Below are 18,848 nucleotides of genomic sequence, written 5' to 3'. Positions count from 1 at the left end.
CTGTAAAAATATATATCAAGTATTGGCATTTATTTGTCAACACCATGTAATTGCCAAATAGCAATCAAAATTCACAATCAATAAATGGCCCCATAGGAAGGCAGAAAGGGAAAGAGGGAGAGGAAGATGAGTGCACGTGAAGCGAGTGGGGAAAAGGTGAACACAGTCCAAAGACAAAATCAATTGTAACTTTATCGATCAATCACAATACATAAAATACATAAACCCTAAATCAGGGCAGACAGTGAGACTAAATAAACAAATGACAATCAACGGTCACATACAGATTTTGAGAACAGTCTGGGGCATGTGCCGGAAGTCCAAGGAAAAACAGTCGACGTTTCGACCCCTGTCTATAGGCTATCTTGAGTCCTTTTACGGGGTCTTCATCAGGACATAGAACCGGGAATTGGGGAGGGAAAATTGGGGCGATGGTCTCTGAAAAATTAAAAACAAAAATGGCACTTAGTATGGCGAAGGTGGACTAAATCCAACCATCCGTAAGGTGTTCTAACATACAATGAAATGGTGAATTACCATGGAGTAAAGGCCCACAATGGCTCTAAACATGGAAAAGGAGATGATGCCACGCGATGTGTCATGATCAATCTCATCGATAAAGATTCGCAACTACAGAGGGGGACAGTAAATCATGAAGGTGAGTACAGAACTCCGATCATCGATATAATCTAACATCAATTAACTTGAAACACAATAAAGGATTAACACATGACTCAAAAGGTGATGGGCAGTGAATGAGTCAACTGTTGATTTATGAGCCTACCCAACCTACAAGGGCCCCAGCTGAGAATAGACATCATTAAACTACATAAGAAAGGGAGGAATCACTACAATCTTTATCGATGAGATTGATCACGACACATCGCGTGGCATCATCTCCTTTTCCATGTTTAGAGCCATTGTGGGCCTTTACTCCATGGTAATTCACCATTTCATTGTATGTTAGAACACCTTACGGATGGTTGGATTTAGTCCACCTTCGACATACTAAGTGCCATTTTTGTTTTTAATTTTTCAGAGACCATCGCCCCAATTTTCCCTCCCCAATTCCCGGTTCTATGTCCTGATGAAGACCCCGTAAAAGGACTCAAGATAGCCTATAGACAGGGGTCGAAACGTCGACTGTTTTTCCTTGGACTTCCGGCACATGCCCCAGACTGTTCTCAAAATCTGTATGTGACCGTTGATTGTCATTTGTTTATTTAGTCTCACTGTCTGCCCTGATTTAGGGTTTATGTATTTTATGTATTGTGATTGATCGATAAAGTTACAATTGATTTTGTCTTTGGACTGTGTTCACCTTTTCCCCACTCGCTTCACGTGCACTCATCTTCCTCTCCCTCTTTCCCTTTCTGCCTTCCTATGGGGCCATTTATTGACTGTGAATTTTGATTGCTATTTGGCAATTACATGGTGTTGACAAATAAATGCCAATACTTGATATATATTTTTACAGTATTTTTTTGTATTGTGTTTAGTCTTCAGTGTATGTAGTGTACAATACGCTGTCCTTGCGGGGACCCTTCTGTTTATGTACCACTCTTCTCAGAGAGTCATGGGCGCCGGGAACTCACTACAGATACAATAATATCTGGAAATCTTGGTTTCGTTGGTGCCTGGAGAGGGATTTGGATCCCATACAGGCACCTATCGTTGATGTAGTAAACTTTCTGGCTGAACTTTTTGACAAAGGGTTGAGTTATAGATCGATTAATTGCTATAGATCCGCTATCTCTGCGGGTCATGTTCTTGTTAATGGCAAGACAGTCTGTAAAAACGTCATTGTTTGTAGGGTTATGAAGAGCATTCGTCTCAAAAGACCCCCGAAACCGAAATATGATACACTTTGGGATGTGAATTTGATTCTAGATCTTCTCACCTCTTGGCCCGACAATTTTCTTTTGAATAGAAAATTTCTCTCTATTAAACTCGCTACTCTTCTTTGCCTTATCTCTTGTCGAAGAGTTTCTGACGTTAAAGCTCTGGAGATCTCTAACAGGTCCTATAATTTGTTTGGAGTCAAATTTGAGGTCTGCAGAAGAACCAAGACCATGTCTGACTCAATCTTTTATCCACGTTTCGACCCTTGCCCGAAACTTTGTGTAGTTGAATGTATGAAGGCTTATGATCAGACAATGTCTAACCTGCGTCCTATTGATGAGAATTAGCTTCTTATTTCCTTCGTTAAACCTCATAAGGCCATTTCCTCCACTTCTATTGCTAGATGGGTTAAGTCCGCTATGACTCTAGCGGGTATCGATATAACCAAGTTTCAAGCTCATTCTCTCAGAGTGCTATGGCGAGTAAGTCACTTTTGTCCGGAGGTAAGTTGGATGACATTCTTAAAGCTGCCGACTGGTCTAATGCCAGTACCTTCGCAAGACACTATTGTAAACCAATTGAACACATTTCTAATGTCGTTTTACAAAGCTACCAACATGCATAATGTAGCCTCCGTTCTTGTAATGAAATTGCGATTCTCCTATTAACATGCCTAGAGAATCTAGATTTCATTAAAGACACGGAGGCTCACATTATCCTGCCCATCCCATTCCCTATTTGGTATTTGGTGTCTCATTATTATTCTGACTTATAACCTGATTGCTCATGTTTTTTCATTGACATGTTATTTCTATTGTGTTTGCATTGACATGTTATTTAAATTGTTTAATTCATTGTGATTACTCTGTCCCTTTGGACACAATTTTCATTGCCTTCTTTCTTTTCAGATAACCCTTCTACTTGAGCTACGATGGATGATTTCTCACTGGCTGGTTGCCTTCTTCAACTTTCGTTTGGATTTCATTTCGAGTTCTCTCCTTTCTAATGGATCTTCTTTTCGCTTGATTTAAAAGAGGCAGATGGTTGCTATGCTATATCTCTTAGTTTATCTCAGTGTTCTGTAGCTCTGAAAATTCTGGACTCGTGAATAAAACTTCGTCGTAGCATGACGATTTTTATATCAAAAGACCGAGAATGGCTAGTACACTATGTACAAGCATTTTCGTCATATTCGAGTGATGATTTCACCTCGAAATCGTCATTTTCGTCCTGAACCCTTGGCTTCCATTTTGTGTACGGCAGCCATTTTGTGAGTTGCCCTCACATAGGCAGATGATTAAGCCAAATTCGATTCCCAAGGACACGTACACCTTAATTGACTTTTCTCTGACCTGGGCAAGCTGGAACCATTGCCCCAGGCAAAACCTGTTTGGTCAGTTCCTCTCCCAGTGGCCGAACGAGAAAGCATCAAGGCACAACATGCCATAAACCCTTTTCATCGCACACACACCCTGCCTAATCTTGCTCACACCTGTCCCTGCTCTTTTCTCTCACTTGCTTTATGATGAGGAGGTGCCCGTTTTTATTGGGGGTCCACCGATATCTGATGGAAATGTTGGGCCTTGCCGGGTAATTTGTTGTGGGCTGGACGAACTAAAATGTGGGCTTGTCATCATGACTCTGCTTTTTCTTTGTAGTGAAAATATGTGAATAGTCTACTGTAAATGTAGGAATGTTTGCCTGGAGCTTAATATTTTGTATAAAAAGAGAAGCCTGGCTTTGTAAGATTGAGCAGTCTCCTGAGAATATACATCCCGTCTTGTTGTACTTCTAGGACGCCTGTTACTTGGTTGCAGCCAATAAAATCGATCCTTGACTTCACCTAGAAGACTCTGAGTTTCTGTGGTCTAAATCAGGAAAGTACTCGAGGTCTTTGGGTGTGTACCCTGACACCACTGGGTTACCGGTTCGGTACCGGTTCTGAAAAACCCAGTACCTCAGTTGGCGCCCAACGTGGGGCGATACCAGCGGTACCGGTCCAGCCAGAGGTTCGTGAGGAGCTTCGTGTGAAAATTCTGGAGGAAGGCCAACCACTTCATCGACCCCTGCGTGTCGACGTGGTCCGAAAGTCTTTGCTGCGAGGTTCCCCGCTTCCCGACAGCTACAAAGGACTGCTGCCCTGGCTATCGCCCTGATTTGGACCCTTGAAGTTTGGTAGAGCGAAACGATAGACGAGTCTTCTGGTGACGTCATCCATATCTCAGTTAAGTATAAGTGGAGCGGCTCCCAGTCCTTAGTTGGTTCTTAGTTTTGGGTATCCTTTGGGATCACTTTGTTTGGAACTTGCAAGTGCCAAAGCCAAAGGACTCGTGTATTCACGAGAAATATCGTAATCGATAATCCTTTGAAGTTTGAAGCTAGACTAGAGAGCGAAGATGCCTGGTCTTAGCAGACTTGGAAATTTGTTTTGTCTTGGTTGTAATAATAGGGATTCCCGATTGGAGGACTCGTGTCCGGTTCCTCCGATTGGAATTCCAACTTATGAATTGTATGTGAAACATGGAGTAGGCCCCATCACATACAATGAAGTGTGGATCAAATACACCAGAAAAGATGGTGTTTTAAAATGGCCCCAATATGGTAGCTTTGACACGGAAATCCTAGATAACCTCGAAGTTAAACTTTTTAAGAAGAAAGCCCGGCCGGCGATGTTTGACTCTTTCCGCCTATGGCGTAAGGAGGCCAAACAGAAGGAAATTAAATTAGCGAAGAAAAATAAGAGAGAAAGGGGTATTTCGATAATGCAAGCTGCTATGCAGTTTAAAAACAATGAAGAAGAACAGATGAGTGAGCAGTTGCACAGGCAACGTAAAATGGTAATAGATAAATGCTATCCAGTTTTGCCGCCTCTTCAGCAAGATGCAGCAAAAGAGCTTGAAAAAGATCCGTTAATGGCGCATTTGTTAAGTTCGCCACCCCCCTATGCGCAAAATGCTACGGCACCTCCGCAACCTTTAGTTGCGCAACCTGTGATTGCATTGCCTCCTGCTCCTCCACAGCACCCACCAGCCACTCTTCAGCTGGCTCCTGCTCCTCCGGTGCAGCCTCCTCAAGGGCCACCGACTTTGACATCTTCTCTTCCTATACTTCCTACAACTTTGACTACTATATCGACTACACTCATGGTACTCCTCCTGACACTGCCTCTGCATCTGCCTCGTCTCACCCTGCTTTCCCTCTTGTCTTTTCATCAACTTCTCCTTCTGTTCGTCAGAGAGTGGCTAGTACTGTCGCTAGTTTTTTGCATCCTCTCTTTGGTGCAACGAGTGTAACTCCTGACACAGAGCGCAAGCAGTTACGTAGTCAACTGCCTGATTCTAGGGAGAAGGAAAAGTTTAATTGGTTGGCACATAAATGGGTTGCTGACCCGGAAAAATATGATTTAGAATGTGTTATGGATGTCTTCACCCAGTGGGAAACATCGAAGCAGAGATAAGTTTTTGAGAAAATGTGTGTTTTCCTGTGTGAAGATTTAGAGGAAAATGATTTGGACTCTAATCCTCCTGAGTTGAGCCATGTACGGTTCGAGTTTTCAAAAGGCGCAATTGTGGGTTCAGATGTTAAGAAAGCAGTTGCGACGTTGTTGTCGCTTAGGACTGAAGGTGTTTCTAAGTCGTTATTTGAGTCTGATTCTTCTGCTAAGAAGAAAGGAAGACAATATCCCATGAGAGAAGTTCCCCCACAATGGAGGGAAGGGGACCTACAAGCTAACCCACCTATTCAGCCTCATTTTCAGCGGATTGGTGTCACTACAACGCGGTTTATAACAACGCATTCCGTTACATCGGAATTTTTACAACGCAGGATCCATTACATCGGATGCCATTACAACGCATGGCATTACATAGCAGATGCTATTACAACGCATGGCATTACATCGTAAGTATAGGTAAGTATACCTTTTTAAAAAAAATGTAATTAAGTTAATTTAATTAATGTAATTTAATTAATTTAATTAAAATACATTTTAAAATAGTAATTAATTTTATTTAATAATTTTAAATCTATTTATTTAAATTAATTTTAATAAAAATTGTAATTAATTTTATTTAATTAATATAATGAAATTAATTTAATTTAAATATTTTTTTAATTGTAATTAAATTAAATTATTTAAAATAATGTATTTAATTTAATTATTTTAATTAAGAAATGTAATTAATATAATATAATTAATTTAATTTAACCTAAAAACACCCCTGTACCCCAAAACCCAAACCCTGCCCTGAAACCTAAAAACACCCCTGTACCCCAAAACCCAAACCCTACCCTGAAACCTAAAAACACCCCTGTACCCCAAAACCCAAACCCTACCCTGAAACCTAAAAACACCCCTGTACCCCAAAACCCAAACCCTACCCTGAAACCTAAAAACACCCCTGTACCCCAAAACCCAAACCCTACCCTGAAACCTAAAAACACCCCTGTATCCCAAAACCCAAACCCTATCCTGAAACCTAAAAACACCCCTGTACACCTGTACTTATTTTAAAAATTATTTTAATTAATATAATAAATAATAAATTAATAATATTAAAAAACATAAATAAATATATTTAATTATAATTAATATTAATAAAATTAAAAAAAATTAAATACTTACCTATACTTACGATGTAATGCCATGCGTTGTAATAGCATCTGCTATGTAATGCCATGCGTTGTAATGGCATCCGATGTTATAGATCCTGCGTTGTAAAAATTCCGTTGTAAAAGCCTCCCGTTGTAAAAGTTGCGATGTAACGGTGCATCACCATTTTCAGCGTGTATGGGTACATGTTCCATGGAAGCGAGCTGAAGTTTTGGCTCTTAAGCAGACATTGCCTGATCCCCGTAAAAATTCTGCAGGGTATTACAAGGAATTGTCGCAGACAGCAGGTTCTTGCATTATGAATTTAGCTGACATAGATATGTTGTTTGGGAATGTTGTTCCACAGCCTTTATGGGGAAAGATTCGTCATACAGATCATGATCAGGAATTAGGTGACTCATGGGCTAATATTGCTGCTGCAGATGCCCTACAAATTGGTGGTGCTAAACCTGAACCTTTAGTAGCAGATCTCCCTGGTAGGATCATTAATTACATGAAAACTATAATGCCTGCGATGCGTGTGAATTGGGGCAAATTGTCTGCATGCAAGCAGAAGAAAGATGAAACGGTGTCAGACTTCTTCACCAGGTTTGAAGAAATGTTTGTCGACCACAGTGGTCAAGATATGAGCACAGAAGGTGGTCAGCGATTGTTCGTCGATAAATTTGTGCACAATCTGCTTCCAGAGTTGTGTAAAAAGTTGAAAGATTCAGAGAGTTCTTGGGCAGTTTCCTCTTCAGCACAGATATTGGCTACTGCACAGTACTACGAAAATCGAGACAAAGACGAGAAAGATAGAGCAGAAAAGAAAACTAAAGAGTTGAAAACGAAGGTTCTGTTACAGCAAGCATATCCGCCACGTGGTGGTGGTGGCCAGAATAATGGTGGTCAGAATAACTATCAGAATAATTATCAGCAGCCTCAACAGTATCAGAGGAACTCGCAAAGAGTCGAGTATACTCAATCACGTGTCTCTGTAGGCCCCAATCAGTGCTCATATTGTAAGGAAGAGGGTCATTTCAAGTATAGTTGTCCTATTCTATTACAGCGTACAAATGGTGCTTCTGGTGTAAGAGGTCGAGGTGTTCAACAAGCGTCTAGAGGTAGAGGACGTGGAAATTTCCCCCAGAACACACAGTCTCTTCCACCTCAAAATTCGATGAATAGGTTCGATCAGCAGAATAACGCATCTGGTAGGACGGCTCAGTACTATGCTGATGATTACTATGCAGAAGATGAGCATATGGAAAGTAATGATTGCTAGGACAGCCATAGACAAAGAGAGGGAGTTGTTTCAGTTCCAGTAGATCAGAGTGGACCATACGTTGAGGTGATTACATCAGGTGTGTCAGAGCCTTTTCTGTTGGATACTGGTGCTACAAAGAGTTCTATTATGCACTCCAAACTCCCTGGCGCACCTTTGTCTGGCGAAACTAATGTATCAGTAGGTTTTTCTGGCGCCCCGGTTAGAAATCCGATTTCTGACCCTTTGTCTCTTTCTGTTGGTCCTTGTGAATTCGAAGCACTCCTTATTCTGACAACAGGTTGTGGTGAAAACTTGTTAGGATTGGATCTGTTAAAAAGATTGTATGCGACTTTGTACTGTTCTCCTTCAGGAGTACAACTCACACTGGGTAAGAAAGTGGTTTCTCCAATGTATTTGTCAAGGGATAACCTTCCGACAGAATTGTCGTTTCTTCCTGATATTCTTTGGGCTACTGGTCCTAATGATGTGGGCCTTTTGGAAATACCACCATATGTTGTAACATTGAAAGCCAATGTTAAAATGCCACGCATTCCCCAATACAAAATCTCTAGTGAAGGTGAAAAAGCTTTGCTAGCGATCGTTTACGATCTGATTGAAAAAGATGTGATTGAAGAAACAAGAGGCAACGTTTGCAATAGTCCTGTTCTGCCTGTTTTGAAGCGTACTGATCCTTCCCAGCCACCTGTTTACAGATTTGTGATTGATCTTAGAGAGGTGAATAAAATAGTTGTGCCACAATTTCCAGTTGTCCCCGACATTACTGCCCTATTAACTATGATTCCAGCTTCTGCCACCTGGTTTTCGGTGATTGACTTGAAGGATGCTTTCTTCAGTATCCCGATTGCTGAGGAGAGTAGGGATATTTTTGGCTTCAGTTTAGGAGGACGAAGCTTCCGCTTTAAACGCGCTCCACAGGGCTACTGTGAAAGTCCATCAATAAATAGTCAAGCTCTAAAAACACAGCTTGATACGATTGTTTTACCTGATGGTGCTACTCTTGTACAGTACGTTGATGATTTGCTTGTTGCTGCAGATACTGAGGAAATCTGTAAAAAAGCCACGTTGTCATTGTTGCGTCATCTGTGTGATTTACATCACAAGGTGTCACTTTCCAAATTGCAATATTGTCGACAAGAAGTGACCTACTTAGGTCATCTCTTATCGAAGGAGGGAAGGAAACTGACCCCAGAGAGAATTCAGGCAATAGCGAAATTGAGTGTGCCAAGAACACAGAGAGAAGTGCGTGCTTTCTTGGGTATTACTTCGTACTGTAGACAGTGGATACCGAATTTTTCGTTATTAGCCAAACCTTTGGTGGCATTAACGTGTAAAGATACACCCAATCCCGTTCCTTGGTCTGAAGAGTGTCAGAAAAGTTTTTCTGAATTGCGCACAGCATTATGTTCGGCTCCTGTGTTGGGTACCCCCAACTACAGTAAGCCCTTTACATTGTATGTCCATGAGAAAGAGGGTTGTGCATTATCAGTGTTGACACAGTTGTTTGGAGACAAGCAGCGTCCATGTGCATATTTTTCAACGACTTTGGATCCGGTAGCTAAAGCATTGCCGAGTTGTTTAAGAGCAACAGCGGCAGCAGCTGTTTCTATTCGACAGTCTGCTGGTCTAGTGATGAATAACATGTTAGTCGTGATGGTTCCACATGCAGTGGACACGTTGTTAAACAGAACCAAGACACAGCACTTAACTAGTGCTCGATTGTCAGGTTACGAGTTGACATTGCTAGCGAGTCATGTGCACATAAAAAGATGCAACACTCTCAACCCAGCTACGTTGTTGCCAATTGTAGAGGAACTAGATGCTTCTGAACAGAATGATTGTTTTCTTAGAACAGAAGAAGAAACGAAAGGGAGAGTAGATCTCCAAGATACTCCTCTTGCTGAATGTGATGGTACATTATGGGTGGATGGTTCATGCTTCAAGCTTCCGAATGGTGATACGACTGCAGCATATGCTGTCACGACTTTGCATACGATTGTTGAAGCTGCACGTATCCCACATAATTCAGCTCAAGCAGCAGAATTGATTGCACTTACAAGAGTATGTGTGTTGTCGAAAGGAATGAAAGTGACCATCTACACCGATAGTCAGTATGCGTTTGGAGTGGCTCACAGTTTTGGACGATTGTGGAAAGAACGTGGGTTCCTGACTTCGCATGGAGCTAAGATTCAGCATGGTCAGTTGGTGAATGAGCTTCTTGAATCACTGACCTTGCCTCTGCAAGTGGCGATTGTGAAATGTAGTGCTCACAAGAAGGTGACTGATGATGTTGGTCGTGGAAATGCATTTGCTGACGAAATCGCGAAAGAAACTGCAAGGAATGTGATGAGCCGAATGTATGTTGCAGGCCCTGCAAGATGGGTTGGTGATGTTGGAATGTGTGAAGACACGATAAAGAGTGTGAAGTCTATTCAAGCTGAGGCTACAGAGAAAGAGTTGAACATGTGGAGAGAAAGTACGGGTAAAATGGATGCCAATGGTTGCTGGATTGAATTGTCAGAGCATCAGAGATGGTTGTTACCCGATGCATATGTGCTTGCAGTGGTTACAATGGCTCATGGAATGGCTCACATCAGCGTGAAAGGGATTTGCAAGTTGTTGGCTCCAGTATGGCAAAATTCAGGAATTCCCAAGTGTGCAGAGAATGTGGTCAAGAATTGCATGGTGTGTCTGAAACACAATCCTGGTAGGGGAACCCCAACGCCAGCTGGTCATTTTGCACCGCCTACGTATCCGTTCGAGGTTTTGCAGCTAGATTTCATCCACATGGAGAGGTGCAACAACTTAAAATACGTACTCGTTGTTGTTTGTGCCTTCTCAAGATGGGTAGAAGCATATCCCCTAAAGGACAATACTGCCTTGTCCACAGCGAAAGCCCTTGTGAAAGAATTCTTCCCTAGATTTGGAATGCCTAGAATGGTCTGGAGTGACAATGGAAGTGAATTTGTGGGTCATGTAATGAAGAAAGTATGTGAAGGGCTAGGCATTCATCAGAAGTTTCACGCTGCAAATCACCCCCAATCAGCTGGACTAGTAGAATGTTATAATGGCACGCTTAAGTTAAAACTAGCCAAAATTCAAGCGAGCACTGGTCTTAAGTGGCCTGATGCTCTACCCTTAGCACTCCTATCCACCAGAATGACTGTGCATTCACGAGTGGGACTTAGCCCATATGAGATCGTTTTCAGCCGCCCGGCCAACATATGGGGAGTGCCAAGGCCCACAAAGTTCAGTGAAATCGAACACCCTGTTTTGCTTGACTATTTGTACGAATTGACGGCTAAATTGCGTGTTTTACATCAACAGGTCCATGACACCCTGCCTCCGGTCTCTGAAACTCCAGGTCATCCCATCGACCCTGGATCCTGGGTTCTCATGAAAAATTTCCAGCGAACCAAGAACGACCAGCCCAGGTGGACCGGACCGCACCTCGTCCTTCTTTCCACGAGATCAGCTGTTCGAGTGGAAGGGAAGAAGCACTGGATCCACGGGGTCCATTGTAAAAGGGTACCTTTACCTCTGCCGTATGACCAGTGGGTCCAGAAGGGTGTCGCCGACTCAGACACTGAAACTGTGCCACGTTTTCTGCCTTTCAGTGATGCAAGTGTAAAAGGAACACTTACTGAACAAGAGAGTGATAACATTTTGCAACCAGCTGTATCACCATCAGTTCGATTGGACACTACAGAACCTGAACTCCTTTTCCAAGATAATACAATACCAGGAGAACAACGGTATAATCTGATGCCGAGAAATACAAACTAATAAAAGTTTTTTTCCTCCAAGTACTATTTTTGAAAGCGCAGCTCTCCCATCTGAGAAACTTGCTTATTTTTGTTTTTCGAACCGCCATCCGGGTTCCGCTGCTAGGGCCGCGATTGCCCAAAGTCTTTGGGGTGCAGCTGACGACGTTAGGTCAACAGTTCTGGTTGGTCCAAGGGAGTTGCCCAAGTCTGACAGAAGCATTCCTTAGCAGAAACAGCCTCCCATCGCCGGCAGCACTTTAGAGAGGATGGAGTTTTTCGAGAAGGAGAGACCTGCCAAAACAATGAACTTTAATGCCAAGATATGTAAAATGATGACAAAGAAAAGCTTTTTGATATTGTGCATTTTCATGTTATTCAATATGATAATGTTTTTAATAGGATATGTTTTATTCTCTTTTCGAGTAACATTTGCACCCACTACATCGCCCATACCTCCTCCTACTGTTTCCTCACACTCTTTTCAACCCCTTCCTGAACATGAATCCGCTAGGAGATTAGAGTTTATTAATAACTCCTTTGTTCAGCTTTTGCACCAACACCAACTAGTAATGAACGCAACTAACTGTTGGGTGTGTGGTCTTATGCCTCACACCACGGATAAAGGTATCCCTTATCTGGTCCTGCCTTTCAGCCATAATGGATCTGTGTGGGCATACAGAACAATGTTCATATATGCTCGTGAAGTCCACCCCCTACGTTCTGTAAAAGACAATCCTAAGAATAGTGCTCTAGTTAAGGGTATAGTCGACATGATTAAGGAAGATATTTCTTATGAAACTACCCCCGAAAATGAGACACTTGCATATATAGGATGGAACGTAACTGGATATGGAGCTACTCTGAGTGAGAAACAGCAAGCTAAGAGATCTTCCCCGATTTGGATTGTACCCCATCAGGGTCACCTGTGTCTGCAAGGTACTGGCAAGAATCCCAGAGCTCAGTTAGGGAAAAGTGTCTGTACTAAAACGTATGTTTTTGGGTCCCAGACTTCCCCTGCGTTTTTAGCAGCTAAGGGTACCTATTTCATCTGCCATGATAGAGCCTATACATGGTTGCCCCCTGACTTTTCGGGCTCATGTTTTGTTTCATTCCTGTTGCCTCCCACCTACACAGCAGCGGCAGATTACCACAAGACAAGGATAGTTAGAGGTGTCTTGAGTAAAGAAGACGCTGCAGGACAAGAATTTGGGGACTTCACAAAGGGTTTTCTGCCGTTCTGGGGACCAATGGTTAACAGCAGGAACATAAGGCAATTGACAAGGGTAGTTGAGTCCACCGTAATTGAAACTGCTGGTGCCCTTAGTAACTTGACTGCTGAGCTCCAGTCGGATCGTCTTATGACCCTTCAGAACAGGGTCGCATTAGATGTCATACTTGCAGACCGAGATGGGGTATGTAAATTGCTCCAATCGAGTTGCTGTGTTTTCATTCCAGATAACGCTCCAACAGTGTACCAGGCCATCTCTAAACTGCATAGTATTTCCGAATCTATTCATGTAGATAAAGGAGATTGAAACACGAAAAGGAGACCAGGTCAGTTGATGGTGTGATGTCCTAAAGGAGGGCAGGAATCACAAGGACACCCGTGTGAATAAATATGTAGGGTCACATTGGGCTGCATAAGTCCCATCAGACCGCCCTCTTGGCGGCATCTCATCATATGGGAAGGGCAGTTTATTCCATTACCCACCCATGTGACGGTGCGGGAAAGGAAATCAGTATATTCTGCCACAGTGTTGCCCAGAAAAGTGTGAGAGAGAAATATGCAGTGCAAAAAAAGGTTATATTTAAAAATGACTACCTAGACTAAGGAAATAACTTATCAACATAAGCGCAGGTGTCATGATTAAAAACACGCCTGGTAGCGAAAAAGTAAGGCTACATTGTGGCGCTGCATAGGATGGTCGACTAGTTTCAGCTGGATGGAGTAATGCTCCAGCTTTCATCAGGACCTTAGAATAGATACGCTCCTGCAAAATAAACTCCAGGGTGTACTGGTATAGAGAAGTACAAATTGTATCAAAATTACTGTACAAAAAAGTATCACCCAAGGCTTGGAACCTCTATGTCCTCTGGAGACAGGAAAGACATGTTCTACCTGTCAAGGAAACAAAACAAAAAAAAAAAAATACCATCTGTGTATTACCCCACAGGAATCCACATAACCCCCCACACACCAAAAAGACAAGACCACACCTGCATGAACATTTTGCGTCCTGCATTGAAAAATAAGCATATTAGCTTTATCACGAAGAGGCATTTCCTCATGGTGATACTTACCCAGCTATGTGTGGGTGAAAAACCTCACCTTGCCCGGCAACCGCTCGGGAAATTGAGGCCCCACTCTAATGTGTAAAAGAAAAGGGGGGAACACAATTAGCATACAATTCAAAATGTGTCCAGCCCACTAGCTATACACAAACCCAAAAGACGTGTGGAAGACTCATAGCTACCCAAAAATTACCTGGCCCTGTCACTGAGCCCAACCCGATTGTTTATGATAAATCAGGAACTAACCTCAAAACTAGGATAGTCATAGTGCCAATGGTGACCGTGTATCACACCTTGACTCAGATTATAAATAGCACTGTCGAGTAGCTGCATAAAAATGCTACCAAGAACACAGAGAGACACCCAGACCTCAAGTGTAAGACCTGGGTGCACAAATTGGCGCGAAGATAAGCACCTTGACAAAGACACAGACACCAATGTTTTATACATGAATTACATATGCTATTCATCAAAATAGTCAGGCCTGTTTGCTCTCAGCATGGCTTACACACATACTAGGTGTAGCAACCTCTATCAACTGTTCAATCCACCCTCTCTGGGCTCACCTGTCCGTCGGTGCCTCTGCTCAGAGACGAGCGGAATGGAAGGTACCTAAGGGAATACCCGTTTGGTTTTAAACATTCAGGCTTCCTGATTAGTGAGCCAATTACGGCCGATATTGGGTCCAATAGCTGGGTGTAGCTAAAATCAAAGGGAGAGCTAACCCGCGTTTGTCAGGAAGTGAGCCAGATCTAACACGCCCGGCACTGATCTTTGCGCGCATGCGCAGATGCGCTCACCATCGATTGAAGGAGCACTATACTGTTGCGCATGCGTGGGGCTGTTTATCACGGCTCTGGAAAGTAATCCAATGGCTTAGACTGGAGGAATCCAGCAAAACACGGGTCAGACAAAAGACAAGGGTGGCGGCATATGGGCAGGAGGAGTCACACACAATTAAATTAGGTGAGCTTGTATGATGCAAACGGCAAATATGTTTGCATCTGGAAAAGACCCGCAACAAGAAGTTGCTCTTAATACTCAAAAACAAATGTGTGGAGGGTCAGAAGGGGATATATTTTAATGACCTGTCAACTTATGCCCCATTATTAGATACAAAACACGAAAAGGAGACCAGGTCAGTTGATGGTGTGATGTCCTAAAGGAGGGCAGGAATCACAAGGACACCCGTGTGAATAAATATGTAGGGTCACATTGGGCTGCATAAGTCCCATCAGACCGCCCTCTTGGCGGCATCTCAACATATGGGAAGGGCAGTTTATTCCATTACCCACCCATGTGACGGTGCGGGAAAGGAAATCAGTATATTCTGCCACAGTGTTGCCCAGAAAAGTGTGAGAGAGAAATATGCAGTGCAAAAAAAAGGTTATATTTAAAAATGACTACCTAGACTAAGGAAATAACTTATCAACATAAGCGCAGGTGTCATGATTAAAAACACGCCTGGTAGCGAAAAAGTAAGGCTACATTGTGGCGCTGCGTAGGATGGTCGACTAGTTTCAGCTGGATGGAGTAATGCTCCAGCTTTCATCAGGACCTTAGAATAGATACGCTCCTGCAAAATAAACTCCAGGGTGTACTGGTATAGAGAAGTACAAATTGTATCAAAATTACTGTACAAAAAAGTATCACCCAAGGCTTGGAACCTCTATGTCCTCTGGAGACAGGAAAGACATGTTCTACCTGTCAAGGAAACAAAAACAAAAAAAAAAATACCATCTGTGTATTACCCCACAGGAATCCACATAACCCCCCACACACCAAAAAGACAAGACCACACCTGCATGAACATTTTGCGTCCTGCATTGAAAAATAAGCATATTAGCTTTATCACGAAGAGGCATTTCCTCATGGTGATACTTACCCAGCTTTGTGTGGGTGAAAAACCTCACCTTGCCCGGCAACCGCTCGGGAAATTGAGGCCCCGCTCTAATGTGTAAAAGAAAAGGGGGGAACACAATTAGCATACAATTCAAAATGTGTCCAGCCCACTAGCTATACACAAACCCAAAAGACGTGTGGTAGACTCATAGCTACCCAAAAATTACCTGGCCCTGTCACTGAGCCCAACCCGATTGTTTATGATAAATAAGGAACTAACCTCAAAACTAGGATAGTCATAGTGCCAATCGTGACCGTGTATCACACCTTGACTCAGATTATAAATAGCACTGTCGAGTAGCTGCATAAAAATGCTACCAAGAACACAGAGAGACACCCAGACCTCAAGTGTAAGACCTGGGTGCACAAATTGGCGCGAAGATAAACACCTTGACAAAGACACAGACACCAATGTTTTATACATGAATTACATATGCTATTCATCAAAATAGTCAGGCCTGTTTGCTCTCAGCATGGCTTACACACATACTAGGTGTAGCAACCTCTATCAACTGTTCAATCCACCCTCTCTGGGCTCACCTGTCCGTCGGTGCCTCTGCTCAGAGACGAGCGGAAGGGAAGGTACCTAAGGGAATACCCGTTTGGTTTTAAACATTCAGGCTTCCTGATTAGTGAGCCAATTACGGCCGATATTGGGACCAATAGCTGGGTGTAGCTAAAATCAAAGGGAGAGCTAACCCGCGTTTGTCAGGAAGTGAGCAAGATCTAACACGCCCGGCACTGATCTTTGCGCGCATGCGCAGATGCGCTCACCATCGATTGAAGGAGCACTATACTGTTGCGCATGCGTGGGGCTGTTTATCACGGCTCTGGAAAGTAATCCAATGGCTTAGACTGGAGGAATCCAGCAAAACACGGGTCAGACAAAAGACAAGGGTGGCGGCATATGGGCAGGAGGAGTCACACACAATTAAATTAGGTGAGCTTGTATGATGCAAACGGCAAATATGTTTGCATCTGGAAAAGACCCGCAACAAGAAGTTGCTCTTAATACTCAAAAACAAATGTGTGGAGGGTCAGAAGGGGATATATTTTAATGACCTGTCAACTTATGCCCCATTATTAGATACAAAACACGAAAAGGAGACCAGGTCAGTTGATGGTGTGATGTCCTAAAGGAGGGCAGGAATCACAAGGACACCCGTGTGAATAAATATGTAGGGTCACATTGGGCTGCATAAGTCCCATCAGACCGCCCTCTTGGCGGCATCTCATCATATGGGAAGGGCAGTTTATTCCATTACCCACCCATGTGACGGTGCGGGAAAGGAAATCAGTATATTCTGCCACAGTGTTGCCCAGAAAAGTGTGAGAGAGAAATATGCAGTGCAAAAAAAGGTTATATTTAAAAATGACTACCTAGACTAAGGAAATACCTTATCAACATAAGCGTAGGTGTCATGATTAAAAACACGCCTGGTAGCGAAAAAGTAAGGCTACATTGTGGCGCTGCGTAGGATGGTCGACTAGTTTCAGCTGGATGGAGTAATGCTCCAGCTTTCATCAGGACCTTAGAATAGATACGCTCCTGCAAAATAAACTCCAGGGTGTACTGGTATAGAGAAGTACAAATTGTATCAAAATTACTGTACAAAAAAGTATCACCCAAGGCTTGGAACCTCTATGTCCTCTGGAGACAGGAAAGACATGTTCTACCTGTCAAGGAAACAAAAAAAAAAAAAATACCATCTGTGTATTACCCCACAGGAATCCACATAACCCCCCACACACCAAAAAGACAAGACCACACCTGCATGAACATTTTGCGTCCTACATTGAAAAATAAGCATATTAGCTTTATCACGAAGAGGCATTTCCTCATGGTGATACTTACCCAGCTTTGTGTGGGTGAAAAACCTCACCTTGCCCGGCAACCACTCGGGAAATTGAGGCCCCGCTCCAATGTGTAAAAGAAAAGGGGGGAACACAATTAGCATACAATTCAAAATGTGTCCAGCCCACTAGCTATACACAAACCCAAAAGACGTGTGGTAGACTCATAGCTACCCAAAAATTACCTGGCCCTGTCACTGAGCCCAACCCGATTGTTTATGATAAATAAGGAACTAACCTCAAAACTAGGATAGTCATAGTGCCAATGGTGACCGTGTATCACACCTTGACTCAGATTATAAATAGCACTGTCGAGTAGCTGCATAAAAATGCTACCAAGAACACAGAGAGACACCCAGACCTCAAGTGTAAGACCTGGGTGCACAAATTGGCGCGAAGATAAACACCTTGACAAAGACACAGACACCAATGTTTTATACATGAATTACATATGCTATTCATCAAAATAGTCAGGCCTGTTTGCTCTCAGCATGGCTTACACACATACTAGGTGTAGCAACCTCTATCAACTGTTCAATCCACCCTCTCTGGGCTCACCTGTCCGTCGGTGCCTCTGCTCAGAGACGAGCGGAATGGAAGGTACCTAAGGGAATACCCGTTTGGTTTTAAACATTCAGGCTTCCTGATTAGTGAGCCAATTATGGCCGATATTGGGACCAATAGCTGGGTGTAGCTAAAATCAAAGGGAGAGCTAACCCGCGTTTGTCAGGAAGTGAGCCAGATCTAACACGCCCGGCACTGATCTTTGCGCGCATGCGCAGATGCGCTCAGCGTCGATCGAAGGAGCACTATACTGTTGCGCATGCGTGGGGCTGTTTATCACGGCTCTGGAAAGTAATCCAATGGCTTAGACTGGAGGAATCCAGCAAAACACGGGTCAGACAAAAGACAAGGGTGGCGGCATATGGGCAGGAGGAGTCACACACAATTAAATTAGGTGAGCTTGTATGACGCAAACGGCAAATATGTTTGCATCTGGAAAAGACCCGCAACAAGAAGTTGCTCTTAATACTCAAAAACAAATGTGTGGAGGGTCAGAAGAGGATATATTTTAATGACCTGTCAACTTATGCCCCATTATTAGATACAAAACACAAAAAGGAGACCAGGTCAGTTGATGGTGTGATGTCCTTAAGGAGGGCAGGAATCACAAGGACACCCGTGTGAATAAATATGTAGGGTCACATTGGGCTGCATAAGTCCCATCAGACCGCCCTCTTGGCGGCATCTCATCATATGGGAAGGGCAGTTTATTCCATTACCCACCCATGTGACGGTGCGGGAAAGGAAATCA

This window comes from Lissotriton helveticus, chromosome 7, assembly GCF_964261635.1.
Source record: "Lissotriton helveticus chromosome 7, aLisHel1.1, whole genome shotgun sequence".
NCBI lineage: Eukaryota > Metazoa > Chordata > Amphibia > Caudata > Salamandridae > Lissotriton > Lissotriton helveticus.
Note: the sequence above shows the minus strand (reverse complement) of the source record.